The following is an 8,280-nucleotide window of genomic DNA, read 5'->3' on the forward strand; positions in this document are numbered from 1 at the left end:
AAGATTCAGGACCACCCCCACCGTCACCTTAGTGGGGTTTCCCAGGACTTCTATTTTTACCTTGATGGTTGGGTAGTAATTGACATCCCCATGTACACAGGATATTCCTGTGTGTTTGGTCCGGGATAGTTGGTCTTGCCCGACCAGCTTTCCCCGAGACAGCGTGACCACACTTCCAGAGTCCACTAATGCGGTGGTCTCTATGCCATTCATTTTAACTGGTCTAGTATACCTGTGATGGACCATTGCAACCCCTATTAGATTTATTAGGTCCTGTGGTCCTCCTAGATCTCCCAGGTCACATTGCATGGGCTTTTCTAGGTTTGGGCATTGGACAGCTATATGCCCTACTTCCCCACATGCATAACATCTGTACCCTGCTCAGGGCAGCCCCCTACTTTTTGGGCTTTTGGGTCTCCCCCCCACCCCCGAGTCTTTCTCCCCAAGTCCCTCCACAATCTCTGGCTGCTCTTCAGCCTCCTTCCTCCCCTCCATAGTTCTGCCTGGGGCTAAGGCAACTTGGGCCCTCAGCGCAGAGACTTGCCTCCTATTCTGGTGCCTTCCTTCCCCGGTGGTCCGAGAAAGTTCTTGGGCTGCTAGGTGTCTCTCTACAAGGGCAACCAGCTCATCATAGGAGGAGGGATCATTCTGACTGATCCATCCTCGTATGTCCGGTGGTAGCCCTCTCATGTACCTCTCCAAAACTCCACAATTTTCTCCAGGCCATGGGTCTCAGGGGCACAGCCACTTCCGGGCTAGGTGGATCAGGTCAAACATCTGGGACCTGGGCACTTTGCTGTACCTGTATTTCCACTCGTGGAACCACTGGGCCCTTTTAGCTGTCGTCAAGCCAGACCTTGCCAGGATCTCCGCCTTCAGCTAATCTGTAGCTGCTTTTGTTGTCGTGTCAAAATACGCCTTCTGGGCCTCCCCACATAGAAAAAGAGCTAGGATACTAGGATACTGGCCCACTGGTCTTGGGTCCAGGCTTCCCGCAGGGCCGTTCTCTCGAATGCGAGGAGATACGCCTCTATGTCATTGTCATCTTCTGTAAGTAGCTGCTGGCCCGCAGGGGCCGGGTCCTATGGGGGCCATGCATCAGAGTGGTCAGGGCCTTTAGCTGGTTCCCAACCTCATGCAGGGTGGCTCAATCCTGGGCTGCCTGGCTCATCAGTAATTGATTTGTCTCCTGCTTTATTCGGACTGACTCCTGCTGGGCAGCCATCTGAACCCTGGTAGCTTCTTGTTGGGCCGCGGTGGCCTGTACCAACGCCTTCCCTACATCCTCCATTTTTTTTTCCTTCTTGTTGGGGAGATGCCCTGAGATGGTTCGCCACGAAGTCTCACTCAGACGATCGCACCCCTGACACCACGTGTGGCAAGGCACCTTCTTGGTCTCACCAGCTTTTAGCCTTGGTGAGACGGGCTTGGGGTAAAACAGTCCCTCTGGGCTGCACAGGGGCAGTCTGTCCTTCTCTCCACCGGTCTTTAGGGCTTGTTTTTCTCCCTTATGGGAGGGAATGAAGCCTCCTCTCCTGGTGAGACTTGCTGTCTTGCTGCTCCTTGCCTACTGGCAGCTTGACTCCTTCTCTCTCTCCCTCTTCTCCCAACAGGGGAAGGTTTAAAAAGGTCTCAGGGAGCCCATAGTTGGAATCAGCTGATCCTAATTGATCTCTGGTAACCCTCTTCTCAGGTGAACTTGATTGACCTGTAGTCACCCCTCCTCAGTTGATGGGGAGGAGGGCCTTTTAACCTTCTGGGACTGTTTTCTAGCCCCCAATCCCCTTGCAGCCATCTGTCCTGAGTTTATCACAGTGTGTACTGGAGGAGGGAGTCTTTCCCTTCGGGTCTCCACGTGGGAGCCAGCGCTGGCGAGTCTCGGGGGCTAGAGCCTGCGGAATCACCATCCTGATATAGAAGCCGCTCCCAGGGGCTCTGTCTCCATGACAGCACTTCCTATGCTGCTTCCGCTCATTGTGGAATGACATTCTCACCTGGTAGGGCAGAAGGAAAGGGAGGAAGGAGATGCTGATGGAGGAGGGAACTTAAGAAGGCTCTGCCTCTATTTCTCCTTCCCTCTCCCAATTACTCTCACTTCATCCCTTCCCAATAGGGACAGTGTCATATTTTATGCTGAGTTTTGGGAGAGATGTAAACACCAGAAAGTAAGCTGTGAAAGTTATTAAAAAATAAGAAAGGTAATGGGAGATTCTTCCCCACCCCACACATCCCTCCAGCTTAGCCAGAAAGAGACCTTTCTAGCTCAAGAGACACCCTCCCCTGAACTGGAAACTCCTCTGTCCCCGTTTCTCTCTCCAAGACCTTCCTAAAAGGAACTGCTACAGCCTCAGTGTTTGCCCTGACTAGGGAAAACAGAGAGGGGAGAGAGACTCCCTATCAGGAGAGGCTGGTTTTACCTGCTTCTCGGGGGGGCCAGGACCTGGGCCAGCACAGTGATCGCACCGTAGTCTGGGTGCATCTGGCTGTTAAAGGAGAAAACCAGAATGTGCAGCTGTAACTGGCTGTACTGGTGCCGATTCCTCCTCTCTTTCCATTGCTCATTCCCCATCTGGCACTCCCGGGGGCTTTGGCTGCCTCAGTGGTTCATGCACAGTGAAGACGGGCCAGGTGTTGATGAAGCTCTGGGATTCCTCAGAGCCGATCCTCCCCCTGTAAGGAGCAAAAAGAGGGAAGAAGTAACAGGAGAGTGTAAGCACTGGGACGGGAGAAATGTTGTTCAGGGGCTTCTGTGGAAGAGTGAGAATTTAAACATGGGACAGTAACAGATCATGAATCCCAGTAATGATTGAACCTGGCAATATTCCGAACAAAAAGAGCTCTCAGCCATGCTTGTAGCTGTTCTCTCACTTCAAGCTGATTCAACTGACCGTCTGGGGTTCAGAATGACATATACACAGAGTGACAATCCTGGAATCTTATACTATAGGCCTGGTCTACACTACAAAGTTGGTTGGACATAAGCTGCCTTGCATCAACCTCGCTGTCTGTGACGTCGACAGACCCCAGTTGGTGGTGGTCAGGATCGAACCTGAGACCTCTGGAGCTAAATGCAAGAGCCTCTACTGCATGAGCTAAAAGTCATGTGGATCTTAACCAAGGCTGCAACACTCTGATTAATCTCTAAGTGGTCTAGGTGCCTCTAGAGGGGGACAGAGCACCCACCAAGTGGGCATGGGTTACATGTGCACGTGTTTACAATTAAATTTGCCTCCTGCTGATGTAAGTGCCCTGTTATGCCGACATAGTAACACCACCATCCCAAACAGCATTGAAGCATGGTGGATGTAGTGAGGTCAATGCAGTAACATCACCTCCCTGCAGTGAGACATGGTCTATATAGTACTCCTGGGGGAATTCTGTGCCAGTGCACATGTGCAGGATTTATGACTTTCTGATTGGGAAGCAAAGGGAAGCCACAAGAGCAGTCATGTGACCCTCCCCAGCAGTATGTTTTGAGTGCCCAGGGCAGCTGTCAGAGAGGTAAATCACTGTGTGGCAGAAGGTGGGACTGGGGAAGACCTAGCTGGTGGCTCCTACCTTGTGCTGGGCGCAGCTGCTAGTCCCAGCAGAGCTGGGGAGGATCAGATTTTCTCTTCCCCTGCACGGCATCCGGGGCCATGTCAGACCCACCCCCAGATTTCTCCCCCAGCTGTAGGAAGCTCTGCAAACTCCCCCACGCTTCCTGCACCTATCACTCCTCATCTGCAGGGTGAGGGATTGCTGCACAGGGAGCTGCTCCCCCATCCACCCAACTGCCGTGCATCCAGATCCCCTCTTGCCCCAGACTCTCCTGCCAAGCCTCACCCCCTGTACCCAGAACCCCCCCAATGAGCCCCACTCCCCCTGCATCACCCCAACGAGCCACCCACACCCAGATCCCCACCCTACCAAGCCCCAACCAGCTGCACCTGGATCTCCACTCCACTCCCCCAGCATCTGTACCCCCCACTGAGCCCCCCACACTCAAATCCCCATTCTGAGCTCTATCCGCCACACACCTAGACCCCCTCCCTGCTGAGCCCCAACCACCTTCACTTGGACCCTCCTGCAGAGTCCCATTACTACTGCACCCAGAATCCTCCAACAATCTTGACCCTGTGCATCCAGATCCCCTCCACACCTGGATCCCCCACTGAGCCACCTGCTCCCACATTGCCCCACACAGAACCCTCTCAACCCACACCTAGATCTCCCCACATTAAGCCCCTCCACACTTGGATCCTGCCTTGCTGAGCCTGGCTGCCCATACCTGGTGCACCTGGCACAGAGGGGCAGGGCTCTGTGGTGTTTCTGGGGCAGGCCCAAGTGCTGTGTCAGGGTTGAATGAAGCCTCACCACTGAGTCTGTGTCCCGGGGGAGGAGCTACAGAGTGATCTCCCATGTATGTGCAACAAGTAGCCTGTGCTCCCCAATGCCACGCTGGAGCCTCCACATTTATTTGACAAATAAAATTTGCAGAATTTTAAAATATTGTATGCAGAATTTTTAATGTTTTGGCACAGAATGCCATCAGAAGTAATATACTGAGGTCAACACAGCACAAGTGTATGTTGATACTGTATTACCTATGACAGGTTTCAGAGTAGCAGCCTTGTTAATGTGTATCCGCAAAAAGAAAAGGAGTACTTGTGGTACCTTAGAGACTAACAAATTTATTTGAGCTGTAGCTCACAAAAGCTTATGCTCAAATAAATTTGTTAGTCTCTAAGGTGCCACAAGTACTCCTTTTATTTCTCTATTACCTATGTTGACCCTAACAGTCCTCCAGCAGCTATCTCACAATGCCCCACTGTGGTCACAATTATGAACTCCACTGCCTAGGGGTCATATAGACTGAAAGGCCCCCCTTCCTTTTAATGCCCCACAAATTTTTGAAAAGTCTTTTCCTGACTGCCCAGCTTGGTTGGCATACCTAGCAGTTCTCCATTGTTGAGTGCAGTCACCCAGCTGACCATGATGGCTACATGCTTCAGACATAGCTTGGAGAAGACAGGAGATATTGGATCTGCTGGGCCTGTGGGGAGAAGAGACTGTGAAAGCACAGCTATGGACCAGCCACAGAAACATCAACATCTACAAGCAGATAGCTCGGGGGATGCCGGGGAAGGGGTCTGACAGGGACCAGCAGCAGTGCCACATGAAAGCAGAAGAACTGTGGCAGGCATATCAGAAGGCTAGGGAGGCCATCAGTCGATGCCACAAACCTGCCACTTTAACAAAGAGCTGCATGTCATCATTGGCAGAGACCCCACCACCACCATGGATTCTTCTGAGGTGCCTAAGCCCACAGGCACCCAGCCTGAACAGCGAAGACAAGGACGAGGTGGAAGACGAAAAGGCGGAAGATGTGGAACATGCGATGAGGGTCCATCTATGCCACAAGCCAGGACCTGTTTGAGACTCCCCCATGGTCTAGTCAGTCCCAGCAGTTGAGCATGGGTGAGCCCGATGCAGCGGAAGGATCTTCAGATAAGCGTGTAAATGTATTCCCCATTATAGCGATGGTACCCCTATCTTAACAAGGCAGCTTTAAACTTTGCATTAATTTGCTCATGCAAGAAGAGGGAGTGGTACAACAAAGAGAGGGAGCATTATCTGCTTTTCATTCCCCTAAAGAGTTAGGCAAAGCGGGGGCGGGGGGAGGCGGAGCAATTTGTTCATGTACACAGGGATATCCCTTGAATCCTGAGAGATCTGGATGACACTTTCATGGAGGCACTGTGCAGTCCTCTCCCGGAGGTTCCTAGGTGTGGCTGCCTTATTTTTTCCTACATGTTAGGACACTTTCCCACACCAGTCAGCGATTACTTCGGCAGGCGTCATTGTAGTACACAGGCTAGCAGCATATGGGCCTAGGCAGCTTCTCAGCTTTCTGTGTTCCAGCTCCATGGAGCGTGTGCGGTGGGCATGGAAACTGGGTAGTTTCTGCTGCAGAGAAGGGGTCACGCTGGCTTATGTCTTAGCTGTGCAGGGAGTGAGCACCGAGTACAATCTCCAGCTGGAAGAGGGACTTGTGGCATGATATGCTTGGAAGGAGGGGGTGGGAATTGATCAGTTCTCCTTTATTGGAGAGGTAGGCTACATTGGGGCTGGATACCTTGGGGTGGGAGATGGGAGATCTCAGCTATAATGGTGGTTTACAAGCCTGTATTATGAATATTCATGCACATCCTGCCCCCAGAGCACAGTGTGAAAATGGCCCCTTAGCAAATAGTCAGGTCTTTGCTATCAGCCGTGGCTTTGCCTAGAGGGCATTTTACAGTATGGACTGGCTTTTAAACATGACTGTAGTTTTGTACCCAATTCCTTGACCTTGAATCCAGCACAGGGAAGCAATGAGCGCTGGTGAGCATAGGGGTCTTTTCTTCAAAGGCTTCAAGGGAGTTTGTTGATATTTTATAGATCTATTAAGCTGTTGAGAGTCCAAACGAACTCCAAGTTGGCCCATTAGTGGGTGGAGGTCAGGGGTGCCAGGTGATGAAGAAAGGGTAGCCTAGGCCCTCTTGAAATGTCACATGTTTTGTGAGAAAATCAGGGTTCATATTCTTAGGTGGGTCAATGCAGCATGAGTTCCCAAGGGGGAGGGTAAAGGTGTGTCAGTTTTTGGGATGGGAGGGAGGGACATTTCTGGAGTCTGTTCTCATTTCATCCATTTGGGCTGGCCCAGCCCTTTCTTTGTGTCCCCAACAAATCAGAAGAAAGCAAAGGACCAGTTGCTACCATTTTTGTGGTCTCAGCATCTCAGGTACTAGCCACTTCTGACTTTAACTTTTTATTGTGTTGATGGAGCTGTAGTTAGAGCACTTTTTGCAGAAGGCTGCAGGTGGTGGGGGGAGTGAGAATTGGGTAGCGTCCATAGGAGGGAGTGGAGATAAGACACGGTGGGAAGCTGGGAATTGGGTGGATTAAACAGCAGAAATCAGGGGTCACACTGGCCATGTCGCTTGTCCTTTGGGAGTGGAAGGGTCAATGGGGGATATCCGAGCTCTGTGTTTTCTCTCCTGAAGTTTGAGCACAGCCTCCACTAGTGGCAGAACATGGAATCTGACTCTGTAGCAGACACGAGCTGGAGCGAGCAGGTGCATCCCCAAGGATCAGGTCTGAGCCATTAGAATCAGGATTTCTGCTCCCCAAGGCAGGGACACATGCCCTGGGACCTCCTCTGGTCACATGCTGCTCAGGTGCCTACTTTCCTCCTTCCCCCACAAATCTGTAATTTATGATGAAATAACCTCAAAGGATTTGTGGGGAAAGTTAAAAGGCTGAATCAAAAATTACCTGAGCACTCCAAGTCCCCCCCACCCCCAATCCTTCCCAAATTCCCCCAGCTGTCTACTTCCAGTGGCACTCTCTCCCCAGTGGGCCCTGGCTCCTTCCTTCCCCCTGACTAAATTCCTCCCCCCTACCCTGCTATCTGTGCCAACCATTCGTAGGCTCACTGGCTCCTTGAAAGTGGTGGAATCTGCAGGCTGATCTTGCCAGCACAACGTGAAGCCCTGACACCTCCCAGCCAGGCTCTCTCTACCCTCCAGAGGCTGTATCAGGACCAGAAGGCAACTGGAGCTCAGGCCTGGAGTGGGGGAGGGGGGGGGTAGAGTTAGGTACCTCAACCCATGGAAGGGACTGAGTTGAGGGGAGTTTCCAACCACAGCCCAGAATCACTCTGTGGGAGGGCATGGAACGGAGAGACAGTGGAGTGACAGTTATGGCAATGTCCTGCAATATTCTGGTCAAACCTTTTGGGATTAAACATAAGTATTTTGGAGGAGATGGGGCAGAGAAAGGAATGTGGCTATGGGGGAGGTTTGCAGATGCTCCCTTGCCCAACTCTGGTGTTAAGTGCAGTGCAGGGTTGAGAGCTGATTCACAGGGTGGCAACCCTGATATATTTCACCCTTCGGTCCACAGAATGGCTGCTTGTAATATTCCCAGGGGGTTGGGGAACCTCCACCCATTGTTGGGGCAGCTGACCTGTTGGGAAACAACGGGACACCACACACACTCCCTAGAAACTGAATGGGAGGTGGGAGTGGGAGAACCAGGTTGTAAGTTTATACCCAAATGTTCTGGGATAACAAGGATAAAAAGGGGCATGGGAAAGCTCAGCCACAGGGGTTCCAAGGAGAGAAATTACACAGGATGGTTGACAAACAACTCTGGGTGGATTTTTAACAGGTATAGGCTGGCTGACTTGCAGAAAGTTTATTATACACATGGCTGAAATATGAAATTATAAAAGATAATGGGAAAGCTGCTACT

Source organism: Chelonia mydas, chromosome 1 (assembly GCF_015237465.2).
Source record: "Chelonia mydas isolate rCheMyd1 chromosome 1, rCheMyd1.pri.v2, whole genome shotgun sequence".
NCBI lineage: Eukaryota > Metazoa > Chordata > Testudines > Cheloniidae > Chelonia > Chelonia mydas.